Source organism: Gymnoscopelus microlampas (genome assembly GCF_963454915.1).
Source record: "Gymnoscopelus microlampas genome assembly, chromosome: 4".
NCBI lineage: Eukaryota > Metazoa > Chordata > Actinopteri > Myctophiformes > Myctophidae > Gymnoscopelus > Gymnoscopelus microlampas.
In genome coordinates, this window is record NC_139941.1 from 27358887 (window position 1) to 27383823 (window position 24937).

At 41.0% G+C, this 24937-nt stretch overlaps 1 protein-coding gene across 1 annotated transcript in view; it reads right to left on the reverse strand.

The window, feature by feature from the left end:
- The window catches only part of ccser1 (coiled-coil serine-rich protein 1), a 190323-nt gene that overhangs the window by 129126 nt on the left and 36260 nt on the right, over positions 1–24937 (reverse strand). The window lies entirely within an intron of this gene.

The window sequence follows — 24937 nt, forward strand, 5'->3', positions numbered from 1 at the left end:
TGGTGTAGAGAGAAAAAGAGCAGACCAAGTACAGAGCCAATGGTCAAGTTGACTAAATATTGAGGGTTTAAAAGGTTAACTATCTGAAAATACACGTTAGCATGAATCCAACATATTAATAGAAAGGATAATGTATGTCAAACAAGTCTATGAAGCTATCTACTGTATGAAAAACTTTAATCTGCAACACAATTTTATACAATATGTAGTGGGGGGTCCCTGCTTCATCTCTCTCTCAGCTAAGGGGTCCTTAACCAACAATCAATCAGCAGATGTTTGACAACCTGCTAGCCAATTACAAAGTGACCATTTCTCTGGGATATGGGATCTGAGTTTATCCCAGTTCCCAGTGGGATCTAAGTTTATCAATCCAGTTTAGTGGCATCGTTCAAAAACTGGTTGTGAAACTAATGACTGACAGATTTGCAATGCAAGCTGTTCATAAACCATACTGCTTGTAGAGTCGAGATACAGGAATCGACTGTTCAAAATCAACAACACTTAAGCTCATAGTCTAGTTTGTGTCTAGCAAGGATGAGGAGCTGTCTGGCTCAGAGATGCTTTAGTAAAGCAACAATGGAAAGCAAAGTACTATTATTTATTTCTTGAATGGATTCATTGTAAAACTGGTGGGACAAATGAAACCACCATGGTTTCGTTAACTAAAGGGAAATACTTATAATTGCTTGCGGTGAGCCAATTCTGATCCAGCTACAAAAGTACTCCTAAAGTGAACAAATGGCACGTGTGTGTGTGTGTGTGTGTGTGTGTGTGTGTGTGTGTGTGTGTGTGTGTGTGTGTGTGTGTGTGTGTGTGTGTGTGTGTGTGTGTGTGTGTGTGTGTGTGTGTGTGTGTGTGTGTGTGTGTGTGTGTGTGTGTGTGTGTGAGCGTGTGAGCGTGTGTGTGTGTGTGTGTGTGTTTCCACTTATCCCAAGAGGTAAATCCCCAAAGACATACCGAAGCATCAATTCTTAAAAGTGCTTTCCCAAGGGTTAATTAATTTAACCCTTTTCCACATGACAGCTTCAGCCCAGGAATAGGAGCAGTTCCAGCATATACTGTAGTGTTAGCCCTCTCCCAGGTTTAGTCCCACTGACTCTACATAAACAGGGTTAATCCACATTTGAGCATGGCAGTGTGAAATTTGGGTGGGCACCTAACCAAAATTTAGAAAGGTTTTAGACAGCACTTTAATCCTGGATTAAATACTACAGCGTATAAACAAGAGATCTGAACTACAGATGGGATAAATAAATAGCCTTCCTGATCTCCCAGAGTCCCGCAACAAAAAGCTGCTGGAAAAATATGTTTTTCTTCCTCCCTGAAAATGAATTAAAAAGCAACTGCATTAAGCTTCTAAATCAATAGGAAAGTGTACATGTAGGCCTAGACGAAGGTTGTTCTGCCTCAAGTGACTCTCAAATGTCACAAAATCTTAACAAAAGGCCATTGATTTTGCAGTTCCAAGGCCAACTGATGAATACATAATCTTCCCTTTGCACACAGCAAAACAAATTAAAAAGTTGTATTGTTTGAATTGTATCTTGATTTTATCTCCCTATATCTATTAATATCTCCTATGGAATGTATTGCTTCATGCAGTGAAGTAAGATTTATCATTACGCGTTGTGAGCTTGTAGATCTGCTATTTTCCTTGATGATCCAGTTCACAGTTCCAGTACTTCATATTACATATTGCAGTCATCTGCATTACTTCATGTAACGCTCAGGAAATGTTACATCTAAATTTTTATATATCCAATGTCAATGCACAAATGATGCCTCGCTGAATGTGAATTACAAATAACAGCTTGAAATAATAACAAAATCAATAAATGGACCCTGGGAAACAAACTGACATGCTTACTCTGATTATGGTGTACAGTATATAGGTTATGTCTATAAAACTGTCAAAATAATCTATGGATTTTGGAGTGCATTGTAAGTTGTGCTTGTCAGAATCTTTCAAGTATTAACTTGCACTGTTGCCTATTTGGCCAGCCCAATCTAGCAAAAATAGATATATAGTCTCAGTGAGTCTTTCCCGGTTAAATAAAGGTTAAATACAAAATAAAGAAGTATAATTAATGAATTCATGACCTAAATATAAGACACAATCATGTTCTCAGTCTCTACAAAATGATTTGTCACCCTGCATCAAATTCTAAACTGACATGAAGTTAATGAATATCATTAGTGACAAGTGGCAGATCTCAGTCAAACATGAAGTTCATTAGTGCATTCAGAGAATCAAAAGTCATGAGGTTTCCGAGTTTTAATGAGGTGTGAAATTATGAAAATGTATTTATTCATTCTCTGTAATGCGATTTCTCATAATCGCATTAAGATCATTGAGTGACAGTGTGCATGTGAACCCAATCTCTTTAATAAAACTGAACTCACCTCACTGCATTAAAAAATAAAGTGCCCGACTTCAACACTACTGTAAGCAACTAACCATTGCAGTCATGGAAAACTTTTGAGTTCTTCTAAATGAAATGCAGCCTGCTGACGTGACATTTTGACAGGGAGTGTGTGTGGGGGTACTGCATGGCTCTGTTGTCCTAATGGCATTTTCCAAATTTGAGCAAAGAAATACCAAGCCCATGTATGACAATCGCAAAGACAACAAAGGGAGTTCATAGTCAGTAAAATTATGATTCTGAAACGGATTTGAGTTCTAGTCCTTGATTCTGATTGGCTCAGTCCTGCTGTAAAATAGTCTACTGCGACAAACCATTGGCTACCTTCCATGCATTTGCAAAGCATCTTCCATATTTGTGCAGGCAGTGTGGGGACTACTTTCTTGTAAAAATTACTCTTGTAGTGAATTTGTTATTCAAATCTGATCTTAATTGGGATATGAAGAAAAATGGAATGTCCGCACACAATATACTGCTCTCCCGTCTTTTTTTGTTTTAACCAACACTTAGAACAGTGGTTCTCAACCTTTTAAGGCTGTGACCCCCCAAAATAAAAGGTATTTGAACTGGGGACCCCCCCACCCTGATAAGCATTTGGAATTGTAGGAGTTGAGGCATGACATTTAATACAGTTTATTGATTACTTTTGATGCAGTAATGTTTTTTTTTCACCTTCATCATTAGGTGTCAAAAGTCCTTAAATTGTCCCTTTACTGTCCTCTGGGGACCCCCCCGACCCCCCCCCCAAAAAAAAAAAAAATCATGTGGGGACCCCCCTGGGGGTCCCGACCAACAGGTTGAGAACCACTGACTTAGAACGAGTAGGGCTTCATCAGTAGGGCTTAATTGGGACATGTCTATGATTTTCATGTTGCCATATTTAGTAACCGTTTTAGAAATGCAATAAGCCTTTTCTGTGATTTTAGAACAGCAAGACGGTCAGAGTCACTCTTGCGGCTTATTGCTAGTAAAGATAGTGTGAGAGAGAAAGAGAGAGACAGACAGAGAGAGATTGAGAGAGTCTAGAACCCCTTTTTATATAGTGTATTATATTTTACTGTAGATGGCCTTCGAGGATTCGATGATCAGTTTACTTGATTATAAAATTATTGTCCACAAGGGAGAAATTAAGAAAACACATGAAAGGCTTTCTCTCTTTTTTTTTACACATTTACCATCCGGGTGAGCACACCCTGGCCAAATGAATTTAGACAGCGAGTTATCTTCAGGGAGAAACCAAATCGTATTACTGAACCATTTCCCCCTATCTCTTTCCATTCTTTGTCTCTCGCTCCAACACTCTCTCCATCCTTTGCTCACTCACCCTCCGCCTCTTGCTCACCTACGCACACACACACGCACTCGTGCACGCGCGCACATACGCACACGCACACACACACACACACACACACACACGCGCGCACACGCACACACACACACACACACACACACGCAGTTCTCCCCAATTCTCCCCAACACAATCTTAATCTCTCCATCATGGCCATTCTACGTGCCAACCTGACAAATACAACACTAACCCGATGCTGTATCTCTAAGCACTGAGGGGTCCTCCAGGGGTCTGTCTGAGAGCCTCAGACAAAGTGAGGAGCTGCTGTCATTTGAGGACAGGTGAGATCTCTGTCTGTTTGGGAGTTGAGTTTCGTCTTTGGAGTTAGGAGGCCTTGCCACCTATCCGGGCTCTCTTGTCTGTGTAGTCAACGTTTCCATTTCATTCTCTCTCATCTCTCTCTATCTCTGGCGGGATAAACACTGATCAATCACTTAAGTCCTGTGTACCTCTTGTACATGTACGTTTTTTGTTGCTGAATTTGTTTTAGTAGGGTTGCTGGTCAAATTTGCAAGGAAAGTAATCTGTTCTCTGACTGTAACTATCACAGGGTTGCCTATATTATGAGCAAGGCACCTTTAGGCTAGTCAAACTGGCCAACTGCAAAAGACTTGTTGTTGCACTGGGCAGCTTACAGTATGTGAATAATGTGCAACTGCATGAGTTTGCTCTTAACAGTTATTATCACTCATTGACAACTGGGAACAGCCCTTTGCAATGGCATTGCTGTGTCTGTATTGGTGGTAATGCATTTTTCTCGAAGGTTTTGTCAGTCTAACCTAAAATAATGTTTTGCTATCAGCAAATGGCTAAACCCACAGGTGATTTGTTTTAAAGTACAGCTGGTGCCATAGTTGTCAACCATGGTTGGTAAGTGAGAGAAATGTAATAGAAAAGGTTAAAACTCAAACTCCTTAGGAAGAACTGGAATGGAATTGTTGAAATGAATGATATACCTGTTTCTCTGGAGAACCCAAGGTGTCTGTGTGTCTATGATAGACTAGTCTCCTCGGCACATAATTACCACACACTATGTGAGCATGGCATGCACTCTCTCTCTCTCTCTCTCTCTCTCTAAAACACACACACACGCACACGCGCACACACACACACACACACACACACACACACACACACACACACACACACACACACACACACACACACACACACACACACACACACACACACACACACACACACACACACACACACACACACACACACACACACACACCTGGAGGTGTGCAAGAGTAGGGGTTGAATACAAGTCTGTTCAGTGATAGATGATATACAGGCAATAGTGGTCATTCCACTGCTCAGGGTCATCTGTCTTTCCACTTTCATAAACTGATAACCATACGCACTTTTACATTCTCCTTCTCTCTCTCTCTCTTTCTATCACTCGCTCTCTGTAACACACACACACACACACACACGCGCGCATACACCTTACCTCACATAAACATTATGTACTATTACTTGTGAGAAGGTTATAGCCCAGGTATGTGAGAATATGTATAGTTTAAGTCTGTGAGTAGGAAGGCGCCTAGTGGACAAAGTAGTAGTTTCATCTTGTAGGATGCCATGTAACATTTCACCACCTAGTGGCAAAAATGAGTATGGGCTGTTCCTTTGTCAACTGAATACCTGGATTATTATTTCAGTCATTCATTCATTCATATATACATAGCCTATATATATATATATATATATATATACATAGCCTATATATATATATATATATATATATATATATATATATATATATATATATATATATATATATATATATATATATATATATATATATATATATATATATATATATATATATATATATATATGTTAGGGCATTAACAACAGTCGACTTTCTGTCAGTAAAAGTCGAAGTCGCGGCAATGAGCATTAGCCAGCGACAGAGAGACAGCGACGTCAGTGTCATTACAGCTTACTACTACAAGAACATCAGCCTCCCAGTAAAGTTATACAGAACTTCTGGGAATGTGTTCCACTGGCGTTTGAATGATTTCCTACAGTGGACGTCTCTTAATCTACGGTTTCCTTTTATAAACCGAAAATGAAATGTACCTGGATTTCATAGAATAGCCTAAACCGTACTTAATGTACGGCTTCTGTTTTAATGTTAATATTATAGATTCCATGGCAACCAGCAACATTGGAGAATGATAGGCCTACATAACGTTGGATGAATGTATCCATGCAAAGGAAATATTCGCACATCCACTTCATTCAGATGCAGGTGTGTTTGACAGTGAGAACTGAAGCAATCATGAAAACAGTATTTCATGAACAGAAATCCCGCACACTGCTCTTGCTCACAGCATCAGTTTTTATTAAAGGAGCTACACCATGAATTTAAAAAATAATAATAATATTTGATATCATATTGTTTATGTCCCTCAAACGTTTTTCAAAAGGTTTGAGCCTAAATCAAGCCTCAGATATACTCATTCCAACTAACTTCTCTCTGGCTTATAAAGCACTTTCACCTGCAATACCACATTGTCCTGTTTGGCACGGGGCGCTATTGAGACAGTTTGTATGCATGTCATGTCCTGGTTCTGTGTGGAAAAAGTAAAAAAAAAAAATAAGAAAAAATTTAAAAAAAATTAAAAATGAAAAAAAAAATATATTTTTTTTTTTTGGATTTTTTTTTTTTGGTTAGAACTGAAAAACGGGAGGAATTGTTCCCAGACGTGACGTAGGGTGGGGGAACAAATCTGACGGACTGTTTTCAGACCAATTTACATGAAAACCACAGATAGCCTATGAAAGCCTGCATGCTCGAAGTCGGGTATTTGTTGGAACAGAAGAGAGGTGGGGGAGACCAAAAACACACAAAAATGAAGAAAAAGTTAAAATTCATGGTGTAGACCCTTTAAAATTGACAGACGCTTCGGTCCCTCTGGACCTTCATCAAGAGTGTCTTATGAATTTATCCAACATGATAAAGTTTGCGGCTTCTGTTCTAACTTCTGACACGGTGCAGTTCAGCCTGTCAATCACTGGGATAGAGGGCACTCATCGGACCTCTGCACATCACAGACAGAGGCACAGCTGAAAAGGGCTTGTTAATTAATAAATGAGAACTGCAGATGCCTGGTTACATTGAAAAACTAAATGAGTACAACATAACACGGTTAGAAAAGGAAATAATCACTCCTGTCCTTTACAATAACCAGTCCTAGAGTTTGCATTCTGTACACAGTATACACATGCACACACGGAGCAAAAATAATGATACAAATAATTAAAATAAAATAAAAACAACCTTTTGACTTATTTTTGGTTAATGCCCTAATACTGCCTCCCCCTGGAAAGCTGGGGTGCCTGATGGAGGGGAAATGAGCTGGTTGGAATAACGTGTTCCTTCCACGCGCTACGTCCAACCGGGGAAACTCCCCCCTGTCAGGTGATAAGAAGCGGCTTGCTAGCTCCTCATGCATTGAAGGAGGCATGAGCTCAGTTCTGGGCTCTCCATAGGCTGGCAGAGGGAGAGTAGCGCCCAGGATTACATAGGCAATTGGCAACTGGGTGAAAAAATGGGTTACAAAATAGTGGGATAAAAATGTAAAGATAAAAAAGTTATACAAAGGAGATAGACACTAAGTACAGATAAAGAAAGAGTAGGATTAAATAAAACAAAAAGTAATGGCCTTAATGTACAGTATATTGCCTCCTCTAATCTCACTAAAGCAGTTCTCTCCTCTCCAACTCTTTTCCTTCCATTTCCTCTCTTCACCTACTTTCCTCTCATTGTCTCATTTGGGGTATGACGTCTATAGATCAGACATTCATTTATCACCCTTTAGTCCCATAAAGGTCCAAATGGACCTTTATGGGACTGTATCTCTGATAGCGTACAAACCACAAGGGTCCATTTGGTTCCAATTTTGTACACTCTCAGAGATAAATTAACACTGAGACAATTGTACAGTGTAGATCAGGTTTCCAAAGATATTGTACACTGTCAGAGTTACAGACCCGTAAGGGTCCAAATGTGGGCCCTGGGCCAGACATTGAGAAACAGTGATTTATAACACTGTAATACCATGTGTCCCCCACAACAGACCATGAACCTAGCACCATTAACCAAAAGAAGAAGAAGAAGAAGAAGCAGATGTTGACAATGATGACTGATAAGGATGATAAGAATGAAGATGGCAAAGTGGAAGAGCAACACACACACACACACACACACACACACACACACACACACACACACACACACACACACACACACACACACACACACACACACACACACACACACACACACACACACACACACACACACACACACACACACACAAATGGAACAGCAGCTTTTGCTCAGTCTTTCTTGTTTTTTATTGTGTGCCATTCAAAGGTATTTGTTAATCGTGTAGGCCTAGTAGATGGCTGTTGGTTAAATAGCTTATATGGACCTTCAAGTCAGGTGCAGTGCAGTAATTTGTCAGAGTAATCGGCACTGCCTCATTGGTAGGGGGACACGTTTACGAATTCCTTCTTTTTCTTGCAAAGGCCACTCCGCCCCCCCACATGCTTTTCTTCTCCTCAGCTATCCGTACAGATATTCTCCTTATAACTCTGAGTGTACAGGTAAATTAACACTCAGGAATTTACAGTGTAGGCATCTCCACTCCTCCAATTTCCTTGCCTTGCCTCCTCCCATTCCCATTCTCTCCTCTCCTCTCCTCTCCTCATCACCTCTTTCCACTCACTCCTCCCAATGTCCCCCCATTCTAGGGCTGGACAATTAACTCTTCTATTGCCATGGACGCGTTAACGCGTCTGTTGGTACTTGGTAAAGAGGCGATGGAAAAGAGCCGATCTCAAAACGTGCCGCATTGCGACGCGTTGTGGGCTTGTAGATCGGATTTTTTTATCGTTCATTTATAATCGAGGCAAATGTTTGGAATAATCGTGATATTGATTTGTTGTCAAATCGCCCAGCCCTACTGTACCTCACTTCACTCTCCACACACTCCCCCCCTGCTTCACCCCAATCCTCTCTACACACAACAAACCCCCCCCTTGCGCCACACCATTCCGCTCTCCACAAGCTTTCCCCCCACCACCTCACCCCACTACTCTCTCCACACACTCCTCTCAGAAGCCATTTCTCAACAGCAGCATTAAAAGTGATCCATTTCACCAACTTGAAAAAGCCAATTATCTGCCTTTTTATGGCTTTCATTATTTTACCCCTCACACCGCACATTATTACTGGGCTGTTGGCTCGCAGGACCCGCATGCACGCACGCACACACACACACACACACGCACTCCCAGGAATGCACGTCCACACATTCCTACAAAGGCGTGCACACATTTGCACGCAAGCATGCACATGCATTTGTTGGATTTATTTTAAATGCTTTCCATTCAATTCATTCAGCGACTATAAAAAGTAACAAACGATATTTGCTAGTCAGATTAGTTACGTGCAAATAAAGAGTGCAAGTGGGTGCAACAGCAAAGAGGAGTACACACATGCTTATCAATCAATAAGGTGATGACTCTGTGTCTGTTTGTGTGTGTGTGTGTGTGTGTGTGTGTGTGTGGGGGGGGGGGGGGGGGGGGTGGAGCTACACATTTGTAGGCTGCTGTACTAGCGTTTACAGAGGAGTACATGATTATGCTCCTACATGGCCCACAATTACACGCATGCATGTGCTCACACATGTAATTGCAAATGTGCACTCGAATGCATAAGGTAGCCATAAGGTAGCCTTTATTATTGGGACATGACGGTGGTCATTTATCACTCTTTTTCACCTGACACATCCGGTGCACTCATCTGTATTCACCACCTGAGGCTGTGGATGTTTAACCCATTAGGACCGGGAACGCATATCTGTCATTTTAGATTTCTTTTGGCTATTCAGAAATAGCAGATACACAAGCTCATAGCGCAAATCTTTGAAAATGTATATTTTTCAAAGCAAACATTTGTAAAATATTTTGTTCCAGGGACTCCCAGAAGCAATAATTTGAGTTACAAATGTTTACTTTAAAATATATATTCAAAGATTGCAAAAATTCTAAATTCAAGATTTTTCAAAAATAGCAGATCTACAAGGTCATAGTATATCTGCTATTTTTGAATAGCCAAATAAATCTAAAATGACAGAGATGCGTTCCCGGATTGAATGGGTTAATGCTGCCATTAAGCCCATCTCCAACATAAAGTACATCTGTGAATAAAGAGCGAGTACAACCGAGCTCCAGGCAGTGAATTTAATGGTGAATTCAACTAGTCAGACAAAGAGCGAGGAAGCGAGAAAATACAAAACTAATGTAATACGGCAAGGCTAACTTTGTGATTAACCTAATTGTCCTTTCTGCTTCCCTATGCAGGCCTGAACTTGTTTTGTGTCTGCTCGCTCTAACTGTCAACCTGTGTCTGTTCATCCGTCTCCCTCAATTCATTACCCCTCCCCCCCTCCATCCATCTCTCTGAAAATAACGTTGATCACATTCTACAGCCGTTGAGTTTCAACAGGCAACTTTTTTTGACAAAGTGGTGAAACAACATTACATTGGAAGTTATCTAGCAACTTTGAGTAACTCTGAGATCTTTTGTTACATTTTCACTGGCATCCAAAAAACTGCTTGTCAGCTTGCTAGTTAAAATGTACAATTCAGGCATTTAGCAAAACACTCTTATCCAGAGTGACCCTACAAAACAACAGAATGGTCAAGTAGACTGCAAAGAAAACAATTAAGTGATACAAAGTAACTACTAACTAGGATACAAGGTAAACATCAAACATAGATAGCATCAGTCTAATATGCCATCTTAAACCCAATCCAAACAAATGATTCGCGACGCAACGGGTTGCAACTTGCAACCACTTGCAACAGAATACCAAAACTGCACCGACCTGCAACGGGACGATCCAGAGCACTGTGATTTGTAACTAAACTAAAATAATTTACAACAATAACGGTGGATATATACCGGGTTGTTTATGTTTGGTTAGCACTGTTAGGACTAATTCAATTTTTTGTTGCATCAACTGAACAACTGTATAAGACAGCCCTGAAGGTCTTCGATAAAAAGCCAAACTCGTACCACCACTGCAACATCTTGGGTAAATATAGGTTCTTTAGCTTTGACAATTTCAAAATCTTCAAACTAGCTTGTGCAGTGTGCAAAACGTTGCATGGACTAAGCTTGCCTCCTCTGGGAGAATCTATGAAAAGAAAGGCCGATAGGGGCATTTGTACAAGGGCCACAACCAGAGGGGACTGTGAGGTGCAGTTTAGACACACAGCCTTTGCACAAAATGGAACCAATTGGAACAATCTCCCATCGAAATAAGAGAATGATCGACTATCATGTCTTTTAAAGCTCAGCTAAAAAATGAATTATGGAGAAACAAATCTGTGAACATTTCTAATCAGGTTATTATTTTAGGCTTATATCTCACTGCTATTGGACATATGTGCCTACTTTTGTGTGTGGTATGTATATGTGATTTGATTTTGGGTGTGTGTGAGTGTGTGTAAAAACGCAGACATTATGTATTTATTTGTCCATTGTCTTTGTCAAAGTATTTCAAGTTTTTCAATAACATAGCCAGGAGGCTAAAGTCTCAACAGTGACACAATAGAAACAAAGATACTTCAGAAAGCTGTATATGACAAGGTATCACTTGTTTAAATGGTGCAAGATTCTTCATAATCTCATCTCAAAATCATAACCTGTACTATTGTATGTAAATGTTTTACCAGCAAGTGGGTGGATAGTGTGGTTTCTAAGGACACATTAATATTGATCAATTCATTACTTAGGGCCCTGAAGACCAAGAATAACACTCAAGCTCAGCTGTGCCTTGAGAATTTACTCAATACACAGAACATTATCATCATGAAAACTCAATTTAATAGGTTATGATAATGCATCTCTCCTGAGCTTGTGCTAGAATGGCTGGTGTCTAACACTCTTAGAGTTTGCCATCTCTTGTGCATAATCACACTGGGACTTTTCTACAACATTTAAAATGGTTTCAGGATTTGGTGTTCCTGCCAATCATTGACTGTGAGTAGTTTTGAACAGGGTAGATTATGAATTATCACAGGTTTTAGGCAACAAGGCATCTGGTCCCTGCGAATGTACCAAACAGCTTGCTTTGAGGGGAAACCATGAGAGAAATCCATCTTTTGCTTCCACATTTTCAACTAAATACCAGTTTACTGAGTACAGACCATAGAGGGTTCATGTACAACACCTTTGAACTTTTATTGTGATATTGTAATGGTTGGCCTTTGGTGAGCCACCCAATGTCATGATGATGACACAGCCTGTAAGAGCAGCGATTCTCAAACTGGGGTCTGGGGACCCCTGGGGGTCCTCGGATAATCGGATCCCACTTTGAGAATTCCAGGGTGGGTTAATATAGCATAAAAAATCAGTTTCATACCTTTAAGGCTATTTTCAAAAAAGTCTTCAAAATATTTGAAATTGTTTTCAAACATTTTAACTCAAAATCATAGAATATTTTTCTTCACAGCAATTGACCCGCCGATCGCGATAAAAGAAGGGTCTCATACGCTTGGAGAAAAAAAACGGATGGCCACGATCGTCCATTCCATATATATGGGCAGTTGAATGAGGTGTGGTTTTCCTCCACAGCAATAGAAAGAAGAGAAAAAAGCATTTTCTTTTTTTAGTAGTAAACGAGACGTTTTTTTTTACTTCCGGGTCAATTCTGGGTCTGTCATCTGGCAGTGAAAGCATCATTCAAAAGGTAGCCAACAGCGCCATCTGGTGGAAAACCACTGAAAACGCCCCAATGCGTCTAAAGCGTCCATGGCACTGTGAACAAAGTGCCAACGGATGCGTTTACGCGTCCATGGCATTTATAGAGTTAAGAGAACAAATCTTGTAAGGGGCTACCTGGCACAAAATGTTTTCAGATTGGGGTCCGCGACCAAATAAATATTCATTTGGGGGTCCTTGACATGAAAAAGCTTTTCTGGATCAGGGCCCCCTTGAAAACCTCGAAAGCGCTCTCGGCCCACCCATTTGACCGCTGGTAAGATGGGTGGGCCGCAAGCATTTTCATGTTTATCTAAAGGATCAATCAATCGATTCTGTTCCAGCTTGGATCTACTGTATGTTAATAACGTAGAACATTGGTTCTCAAAGTGGGGTCCGGGGACCCCCAGGGGGACTTGAGGGGGTTCCAGGGGGTCCCCAGCTAAATGATGGATAGGAACCAAATGGACCCTTATGGGTCTGTAACTCTGAGAGTGTCCAAATGGAACCAAATGGACCCTAACGGGTCCATTTGGTTCCATTTGGACACTCTCAGAGTTAAATTAACATTGATTTTACAATATGAATTGGGGTCCAATTCATTCATAAATGCCATTAAATGGGGGTCCGTAGCCTAATGCATGTCAAACTGGGGGTCCTTGAAATTAAAATGCTTGAGAATCACTGCTAGAGCCCTAAAAATCGTCTCTTATGGGGGTCCCTGGCATATCTTTTCAAATGGGGGTCCGCGGGCTAATAAGTGTCAATTTGGGGGTCCTTGACATGAAAAAGTTTGAGAACCACTGACGTAGAATACTTAAGTTCCTATTTATCATATCACGATGAAAACTCAGGTTTTTAAGAAAACAAAAGCATTTGTTATATATTTATTATTAATGTTATTTAACCCATTCAATCCGGGAAAGCATACATACATTTTAGATTTTAGCTATATAATATAAAGCAACATAACTTTTTCAGAAAACTGTTAGGATTTAGAGGGCATTTTTGGCCCACTTAGGATATCCTCATGGCCCACAGGTTGGGAATTGCTGCTTTAGAGTCTATTATCACTAAAGCTGATCTGACACCAGTTTGCCTCATTAGTCATAGTGAGGTAATCAGTGAAAGTGAAGCAATATGCTCAAATTAACTGCTCTCTGAACACAGACTGTTATCTGTGTCAAACTGCAGACACTGGATGAAACCAGAGTCTTGAAACAACATTTACATATTAATTTCAGAGGGATTTTCACCACGTAAATGGGTTAGTGTGTGTGTGTGTGTGTGTGTGTGTGTGTGTGTGTGTGTGTGTGTGTGTGTGTGTGTGTGTGTGTGTGTGTGTGTGTGTGTGTGTGTGTGTGTGTGTGTGTGTGTGTGTGTGTGTGTGTGTGTGTGTGTGTGTGTGTGTGTGTGTGTGTGTGTGTGTGTGTGTGTGTGGGTGGGTATGTGTGTTTGTCCGGGACTAATCTTACAAACCGCTGGACCAAACAGTGCCAAAGTGAATGCGTCACCGATAGACTCATAGTTTACCAGCATAGATGACTCTTTGTTGTCGTGTTTTTTTTTGTTGCTTTTTGCCAATCTTTCTCACCAATTTAGTCGTTATGCCAAATGATTCCTCCCCTCACATTCTGTGTGTTGTAACTGCTGTATCCTATACTGGCTCACCTCCCAGTGAGGAGCTCCCATGTAGAGCCTCTGTCCTACACCTCCCTCCCACCCAACACCAGGCGCCGCCCCAGCCCGTAGGAGTAGTGACTAATATCACCGTCCGCGCCAGGCTTCCCTAGCTCCCCCGAATTGTGTTCGTATAGACGCTCGACAAAGCCGGATGCACCACGGTGGATTCGAACCTTCAGACTCTGTGGTGGTGGGCAGGTACTTTATCACTGTATTCTGTGACTACTTGAAAAACGTAAGACAATCAAAAAATCGCTGGCAGTGGGCAAACGCGTCCATAAATAAGTCTTGCAGTGAGACAGTTAAGAGTATGTGTATGCTAAGAGGTTCACAGAGAAAGAGAAAAAGACACTGAAGGCTCGAAAGACACTGAAAGTACCTCGAAAAAGTTAGTGACACCCACAGTCACAAAACTAGAGGGAGCGTAAACAACAATCTGGTAACACCCACCCATAAAACAAACATGGGCAAATTCTCCTTCTATAACACAGCCACCAAGGAATGGAATAGTCTAACCCCATCCCTCAAAAAATGCAGTACGCTGGGATCATTCAAAACAGCCCTAAAAACTCATCTTTCTGGAGGCCTAAAGAGGAGCTAGTACCAGTTTCCCTGTAGACAGACGACCCCCCCCCCCTTCCACCTTTTTTTTTTTTTTTTTGTACATACTTTTTTTTTTTTTTTTCTAATGCTTTTTTTTTTTGGTATATATATATTATTTTTTTTCTCATGCCTTTTTTGTACATAATGGTATATATTTTTTCCTCTGTATTCTTATGTTGATTTTTGAACTGTTTGGTTGCTACTATATATGTCTATGAAATTAATTCAAGGACCCCAACGGAAACAAGCCTGCAAGGACTTTTTTGGCCGGACCTTTTAGACAAAAGCATTATAAATGTAACTGTGTTGTTTTACATTCTTTTGCCTAATAAAAAATTCAATCAAAAATCAATCAATTCTGATTCTTATTGATCTTCATGTTTAAAAGCCGGCACGACATGAAAAACATACGGTTGTGATCAGTGATTAGTGTAGCTGGCATTAAGGGAAGATGATGAAGAGAGGAGCCTCAGAAGCCTGGCGAGCGAGCCAAAGAACAAAGGAACAACAAGCCTCTTTGTCTTTGTTGTTGGTATGTCAACCATATGTGTTGTCAAAGATAATACATGCACACGCTCATATCAAATGCTTTATGACACCAAAAAGGAAAATCAATATCAATCGTATGATTGCCTTTCATTACGACCAAAATAGAATTCACAGGGAAAGAAAACAGTCAAGGAAAGCAGGCCAAATATGCTTTGCCCACCAAAAGAATGAGAACATGTGACAAATCAGAATGGCATAATGATCGGATTCAAAGCACTTATCTGGCATGAGAGACAGAAAAATTACATTTGTAAACCACTTAAACCCTATAGTACTGTACATGTTATACATCAAACAGCGAAAACATGCTATCCAAAAGCTTGCAGTGTGTTTTTAGATCTGCAATTTTCACGGATGTGGCAACACCGGCGCTTGTTTCACGCACATGATTTGGCAACCCGGAAGCCAGCGAACACAAAAACGCTAATAAACAGCTGACATTTGGGGAAAGCGAAAAACGCGCTTCGGTGTTCCGTGCACATGGTAATGGTCAATGGCTGTGTGCAAATGCAGATCAAGTGCTCCAGCCACTGAGGAGAACCGGGCAGTTTTGGGCACAGACGCAGACAGACAGATGCACACACAGACGCACAGAGCTTTGTAGAATTAAAGGATGATTATTTCAAACATTTTTAAAAATCCATTAATTAGATGGAAAAAAAACATTTAAGAAGTAGTGAAAATAGCAGACCTACAAGCTCACAACACGTTGCATCGCAACGTGTTGTGATCTTGTAGATCTGCTATTGTGAGCTTGTAGATCTGCTATTTTCACTAGTTTGGGTCCCGGGGAGACATAAAATCTCTCTTTTGGGTCTGGGAACCACAACAACAGGCCATATTCACACGGCCATTTTGCCCTGACGTCTGACTTGGGGATGGGAAACCAAATACTTGTAAACAAAAAGTATGGACACAGGTTTTCCGACTGATTTAGCTGAAGTTAAGCCTAAAGAGATTAGAGTGTGTATCGATTGAAGGCTTTGACAGCTGACACTTAACATTAGTTGGTTCAACCTTGAGAGTGCCCTAACAAAGTCGATGAGAAACTATTACACTGCTGTAAAACACAGTTAGATTTTCAAGTAGCTTAAACTAAAACTGCCTCCCAAGGTCCACTGTAGTATAAGACCAAAACATACCAGCGTTAAACTTCTTAAAAAGTCTAAGCTAACAAATTATTATAGTATTGTAAAAGAGTAGAGGGTGTAGAAATTCTCCAGTGATCTTTATAGCATGATAGCCTGTTGTGACTTGTCATGAAAAGAACATCTACTTTCTTATGACAGAATGTTTTGACCCTGGGTCTCTTTACGCCTCTGTGCGTGCGTGCGTGCGTGCGTGCGTAATGGTGCTCAAACAGGTGGGATTGAAGGGATTGCTGCATCTGGATTGGACCAATCAATGATAATACAGTAGGCATTTTAAACCCCGGGTGGCATCAAACTGCCCATCTTCCAACAAAGGGCTAGCATTTAGTCCTGTGTACTATTTTGACAGTTTTGAAAGTAAACTAAAGTTTGTATAGTCTTATGCTTGAACCTTCATTGATTCTTCTAGACTTGCTTAGGAGGAAGCCCCTGGAGAAACTTGTAGCAGTTTGGTAGGACTGAGAACTCCTATTTGTTTGCTGTTGAACGTTGTTTTCCCTTTTTAGTTTTTAAGTTTAGTTTAGTTAAGGATTTTTAGTTTAGTTTGTTTTTTAGTTTTTTATTTAGTTTAATTTAGTAAAGAGACTTGACATTAGTTGGCACTTTGATTTATTTGTTAGGGAAATGTAGGGTTGATTATAATAAACTACTGCTATTAAGAATCTGGATTCATACTGTGCAGATAGCCATTCTTTGGAGTGGGAAAAGTGGGGAGCCACACACCATGTAATGTACAAGTTTTCCCTTGACTGTGGATATGTAAGTACAGTAGTAGAAGAGGTCTGAACCCTTCTGAATGTTGAGAGTTGTTGAGAGAATGTTGCTGCTGGGAGAATTTTGTTGACAGTCAATGCTTCAGGTGATACGTACCTGACTGCAAGAACATACTATCAATTTGTTTGTATTTTATTTTGCATAAATCAATGTCTTCTTGCATTGCATCAACGCAGCATTTGCATCCTCACCTCACCATCACTTTCCCAGCAACTGGTTGTCCTTAGTAGGCCAATATACAGCTACTGATTATACATTTCCAGTTGATGATCCCTATATAGGAGAAACTGTTTCACCGGTTGGGGTGATTAATCCATCATCATGGATCTGGAAAGGGACGTATGTGCATGTGGGTGTGTGTGAGTGTGTGTGGGTGTGTGTTTGTGTGTGGGTGTGTGTGTGTGTATGTGTGTGGGGGTGTGTGCGTGCGTGCGTGCGTGCGTGCGTGTTGAGGATAAGCTCCGTCCAAAGCTCAGTTGAATGTTGAACTCTTCACGGTTGACTATTCAAATGAGAGATTATGAGTGTGTGTCAACATGATTTAAGAGGCAATGTCAAAGTGGTTACTGTTGATGGCCATATTAAGCGGCGGCCTAATCTACTTAGGTAAATTCCTGGCTGTCAATGGAGATTAGAAAGTGGCTTGATAAAATGACTGATATATGAATTATGTTTCTTCCTCTCTCTGTATGTCCACATGTATGAATACTACATCATCACTGGACTGTATCCCCACAGGAGACCAGGGTTTCAACTGGGTGAGTATCGCTTTGTGCTGCATCTGGCCCTATATGATAGCTGGGCTCATTTTCAAGTGGAAAGCTGGGTTTCTAAATACCCTACTGATTCATGCATGACCAAGCGATAACGAAGGGCCTCGAATGAAATACAAGACGAGAGAGCGGGGAGGTTAATCTCTCCATCTCACTCTCTATTCCTCTTTCCCTCTGTCATCCGCTTGCTGCTGGGTTATTCAATTTTATAGGACACCAACGATTCTCTTTTAAATTATTTTTCGTTTCTCTCTCTCTCTCACTCACTTACCCTTTTCTCCCACTCTTGTTCTCAAGCAGAAAAACTGAACACGCACACGATAACTACAAACACAGAGCAGAGAATAATACAGCATGTTGGCCCTGTCTGCATTTCATTTGGAAAGCTAACGAGAGAGAAAAAAGGAGAGAGCCGACATCGTCTTATCTGTAGTTTGTTTTCATCTTGTGTACAACACAATCTCATTTGATTTATGATTCCTCCATTTATTCTAGTCTACCAAATGCACTACAGAGCATAGTAAGTATTATCCCACTATTATCCCAAAGTATTTCAGACTGATCAGAAATTAATGTATATGTAAAAAAGACAAAAACTAAATGTGAAGGAGAGCGAGATTATGACAGAGAAAGAGAGACGGAGACAAACCCTGTCCCTACCGCTGAAGGTCCACTGTATACTGACCGACCAGGACACTAGGAGGGTGTGCACACTGTCCCCTCTGGCTGCATGTCTTCTGCATAGTAATCAACGCCCATGAAAGAAGGCAAAAAAAAAGAAGGGAGGAGGAGGGGGATACTGCACAGCCAAACTGCCATTGCCATAGCAACAGGCAAACTACATCCCGGCTGTCAAAATTGTATTTCCTCTGTGTGTTATTCTACATAAGACAACAGAGGCAGAGGTCAGTGTCATCACAGAAAACGAATAATATTAATTAATCACCAGCCCTCTAATGTTCAGCTCTGGTGAACAAAACTGTGGTGAAACAAATGACTCATCATACTTTCTGACAGAAAAATGACTGATAGGTAATCTTCTTCAACTTCTTCAACAAGTAAATACAACTGGAGAGCGTACAAGAATTTTGATCATAATATCACTGTTATTTGTATGACTACAGTACATAAACAATAAAGGAATTCTGGAGCAAATGACAGTCCATATCAGACCAAATCATGAGGAACAATAAGAATGTTGTTAGATCGGGGCCCGAAGGATATCAAAAGGGGTCCGTGGCTTAATGCCTGTCAAACTGGAGGTCCTTGAACTTCAAGTTGAGAATCACTGCTCTAAATAGTCTCAAAACATCCCTGTATCATTGCATTTAATGTGCAGTGTGTGTAGGCGTGTAGGCCTAAATGCGAAAACGCTATCACTAGGGACACAACAAATAAAGTTGCTCTATGGAACGCTCATCACAACAAATTGTCTTTCATTGGGTACGGAAAGTTACAGCAAAGTCACTGCATCAGCAAAGTCTAACTTAAGTGGCACTAGTAGCACTTTTCTTTCTCTCTCTCTGAGAGAGAGAGAGAGAGAGAGAGAGAGAGAGAGAGAGAGATAGAGAGAGAGAGAGAGAGAGAGAGAGAGAGAGAGAGAGAGAGAGAGAGAGAGAGAGAGAGAGAGACTTTAGTTACAGATTTTAGTTACAGATTTATATTATTATAACAAAACATACTTAACCACTTTAGGCCCGATTTTATACTTTGTTAATTTGAAAATAGCCAATCTGCTATTTTCAAAAACATTGTACACATTTTAACTTTGGTGCTGTAAGTATATTTTATGTAAAACTTTGTATCCAGGCTATTACTACATTGTGGTATTGCTGCATTTGCTTGTATTTTTGTCATAAGGACCCTTTCGAAAACGAGATGACACATCTCAAGGGGTTATCCTTCTAAAAAAGGTACTATGTATAAAACATCTGAATACTTCTTCCATCACTGCATAACGCTTTGTGTTAACTCATTGAGTGCCAGAACTTTTTTATTTTTTTTAACGTTTTGTTTATTTGTTTTTGTTCTTTTACATACTCCTAGGTAGTACAATTGAGTGCCATAATTGCCAGATTTTTAAAAATATTATTTTGTCCCAGTGCCAGAGTTCTTTTCACAGAAAACAAAAAGTGCTTAGGAAGCGAGATACAGCTTTTTCAGTTCTAAGTTAAACAAGGAGTGGATGGAGCTGCACATCTTCAGATGATGATATCTTGGGTTCTGAACATGTTAAAAAAAAAATTAAAAAAAGTTTTTGTTTTTTTATGCTAATTTTTCAAAAACACGTGAAACACGTTAATGGCACCCAGCGCCACAGCGGTAAAAACCTGTGAAACACGTTAATGGCACTCAGTGAGTTAACAAATGACGGCATAATATATAACTTTTGGGTATGAAAGTTCAAAGGTCAAGGACACAAACAAGGTCAAGGTAAAAAGGCAGAATGGAGGGGTGGGAATGATAAGTAGGCTGCCCTGAAGAGATGATTAACTTTTGGTTCAAATGGGTCAAAAGTCTAGGTCAAAACATCATCATCGGTCATATACTGTACAGTATATGTAACCGAGAGACATACAGTAGAAGAAATGTTGGTGTGTGCACAGTTTACAACCCCAGGTGTGTTTTCTTTTCTCTCTCTCACTCTCCCAGTCTGTTGCCATGCAATGAATAAAATGGGAGCAAAGAAGTTGAAGTGATTTGAATGTGTGTATTACCCGTGGGAATGTATCGCAGTATTAACGTTGAGAAAATAATACGGACAAGGAAATAAAAGTCTGCCATCAAAATCATTGAACTGTCAGACATCAAAGATGAGGTGTGTGTGTGTGTGTGTGTGTGTGTGTGTGTGTGTGTGTGTGCGTGCGTGCGTGCGTGCGTGCGTGCGTGCGTGCGTGCGTGTTAGTGTGTGTGCGCGTGTGTGTGTGTGCGTGTGTTTACAGCTACACAACAGATGTTCTGTGCAGACAGAAACACACCAGACAGGCAGCAGTATCCCATAGCTGACTCTCCCCAGATGGACAGACTAAATGACGTGCATGCGTGTGCGTGTGCGTGTGCGTGTGCGTGTGCGTGTGCGTGTGCGTGTGCGTGTGCGCGTGCGTGTGCGTATACTGTACTGTATTTGTGAACAGAAAGAAGAGCTTGCTTTGCCTCTAGCCGAGGGATTAGGTACCAGAGAGAGACAGAGAGACAGAGAGAGAGAGAGACAGAAAGACAGAGTGAGAGAGAAAAAGACAGAGAGAGAGAGAGAGAGAGAGAGTGAGAAAGAGACAGAGAGAGAGAGAGAAAAAGACAGAGAGACAGACAGAGACAGAGAGAGCAATGGAAGGAAGAAGACCAGAGACAGAGAGAGAGAGAGAGAGTAAGAGGAATGGATGGACAGAAAGACACATAGAGAGACACAACACAGAGAGAGAGAGAGAGAGAGATCGAGCGAGCGAGCGAGGTGGATGGATATACAGAGAGACAGAAAGCCCAAGGCAAATACATTTAGCTCTCTTTCACTCTCCCATCTGAACTCCATCACTCCCCTCTCACAGTTCACTGTGAAGTCAGACATTGTGAAAATACTTTGCACAAGAAACTTAGAGAGTGCTGGTGGATAAAAAAATAAAAAAACAAATGCTTGAGTGGAACTGCTCTGTTTATCTATATGCCACCATTTTAGTAAGTAAACAACTACTGTATAATTCAGAGGACAGCTGGGAAAATAAAAGAGAAGCACATATTTCAGAAATCATAAAAAAGTATTTGCGGCAGTCCAAACCCAGTATCAAGACAGGTGGGCCACAAATTCCCCAAACGCATGATAAACACATTATGCCATTTCTTTCACTGCATTATAGACGTTTCCGCTGCTCAACTCAGCAAATCTTGCCCACCTCCACGTATTATAGCCACAAATAACTAATAAGGAGCTCTGGGAGGAGAAACTGAATACATGCCTATACTGTATTTGGTGATATCTACAGTACTGTATGAGAGGAAGAGGTATTTAAAGACCTAGTACCAAGATTATTAAATCTTCTTTCTAGTCTAGACTGTGCAATAGTGCCCGAAGTGCTTGAAATGTGCGAGAAGAAGGCTTTCTCTGTTTCATTTGACATTTCCATGACAAACCATGGCTCCCCAAGCTCAGATGATAGAGGTAGTGTTCTATCCAGTTCAGACATCGGCATTGTGCCTAACTGTAGTCCACTAACCATAAACATAATAAACACACATAGATAATGTATTGGCCGCTGCTGTGACTCGGAGCGATGCGTCAACGTGGCTGCCATAATAGCTGGGGCTAGCCATGCCTCATAATGCATGTATTATATCTACTGCAGAAGTTTCAACTAATTTTCAAGCGGTCAGACATGTAGTTATGTTATGATACAGGATACCTGGAAGTAAAAACAAAATGTTCATACCAAAATACCTTATCTTACATAGATAGTAACAGTAATGGTTATAAGACAGAAACAAGTTACTACCCAGAAATATTTTTGCCCCTCCCAATATGGCAGCAACACTGACATACAATCCATATGGGAAAGTGAAATGGAAATGGAAATGGGTATGCAACCAGTGGTAGTTAACAGCGCGTTGACCACTGACCAATCACAGCGCTTTGACCATAGGCCAATCACAGCGCGTCTAACTGACTAGTTGCTGCGCAGCTGCCTCTTAAAGGGTTAAGGGCTGGGTTACAAAAAGACCCACCCCCACCTGCCTCTGATTGGCCTACCGAACGACCCTTCTGTGACACACGCGGAAGCTTGCCTCCTCTAAAATGGCGCCCGATATACAGATGCCTCAGAGCCGGAGGGGGCGTCTACCTTTATATGTCTATGCTTCCAAGCAGCATGGTGAGAGTTTTGGACAGAGGACAGTGGCTTCTCTAGCAAACGGGAATCTCAATAGTTGATCTGTGGCATCACACTTAACCTGCAGGACCCTCTGATTGTCTTCTGACTCCAGTACTCTCTTCATAAAGGGAAAGATAGCAGTCTTAATATATGTACTGTAAGCGTTTGTCGTGTGGCAATTACAGTAATTGTGTGACAGACAGTCTGTCAGAGACCGAAAAGTAAAACTACATATTACCTTAAGCTTTATCTTGAAAGGAGAACAATGAAAAGGCATATCAATCATTTGACCTTGTGCTACTTGATCACATCCACTTCCTCTTTCTTTTCTTATTTTTTTATTGCCCTTTTTCTCCCTAATTTAGTCATTATGCGAATTAGTTCCTCCCCACACACATTTGTGTATTGTCACTGCTGTTGTATCCTACTGACTCACCTGCTAGTGAGGAGCCCCCACCGGAAGGACACATAGCCTTCGTCCTACTCCTCCCGCCCAACACTCCCTGCTGACAGGTTCCGCCCCCAGCCGTTAGGAATACAGTTGCAGTGACAAATATCACCCTCGCCGCCCGGCTTCCCTCCACCGAACTAGGGCCAGCTGTGTTCGTATATAGACGCTCGATAAAGCTGAATGCACCACGGTGGATTCACATCCATAACCTCCGCAGTGTTGGGCAGGTACTTTACCACTGCACCGCCCGAGCGCAGTGGTTTAAATTAATTTAAAAGAAAATGGTATCACCCACCCTCTGTGCTATTGGAGTCCTACCATTTTATGTTACCTGGGAGTGGAATGAATTGAAATGGACTGGATAAAATCCAGGATCAAACCCCGCATAGCATTTCTAGCCTAAACCCCCATGCTCCAATGCAGGCAAACTCAATCCAACAGAGGAAAACCGATTTATAAAGAATACAATTTTTGTCTTCACCCGGCAGACTGAAAAGAATGATGCAAATGTGTGTGTCAGAGGAAGAGAGAGAGTGTGCACTTTCCTCCAGGGCTTCCAAACTCAAGCAGAAGTGTGGGACTTCACTATAAATGAAAGCAGCAATAAACTGTGGCTGAAATAAAATATACCTTCAATGAGTTGACAAGAATAACTTCCTAGTTGTATGATTCACTGATGCTCTGTCTGGAGTAAGAGAGGTATCTTCCCATTAGAACCAAGGTTCAGCCCAGTGTCCTGGCCATGACAAAATAACGAGACCTTACCATACACACCTTATGTCCTAACACTCCTTATGATGTTGCCTATTCAGATAGATGCTAGCTACTGTATGTTATTTAGATAGATGCTGGTTCGATGTCGACCTGTTATCTTCGTAACTTTATAGCATACTCTAACGACTTCACCATTTACCATGTTGTTGGTTGACTAGGGTTCATGGCACTCACTCTCACCTTGCACTGTCTGCTAAATACCTACATCCTAATTGTATATTGTGTGAGGCTAGCTCTAAAGTCACGATAGTGTTGTATAATACAGTACAACTACAAACAACCACTTAGGAAAACATACACAGTTTGACCTGTAGCTCATCTGCAAACAGCGAAGATCATAGCCAAGGTCTATATTTATCTATATTTATTATTTGTGTGAGAGAGGAATAAAATAAAGCAGGCAGCAGAGAGAAGAACATTGAAAGGTAAAGTAATAATAATCTGCAGGGTTGTCAGACACCCCAGCAGACAATATCTCTACAGATACAAGCCTTTATTACCCGGCAGCTCCATAAAACCAAATAAGCCCTATCTGGAGAAGAGCAGCTGCATGCGCGTGTGCGTGCGTGTCTGTGTAAGCATGTATGTATGCTGTGCAGATGCATTAGTGCATGTGCCCAATAAGCTAGAAAAGCAACTACTGGCCATTTTAAATCAATGTGGAAGCACCCTGGTCAGTTGTACACCACAGGTAAAAAAGAACACACGCAGAGTGCTCTCGTGCTGCTCTCAGCTGCCAGGAGGTGGCAGAGAGCAGG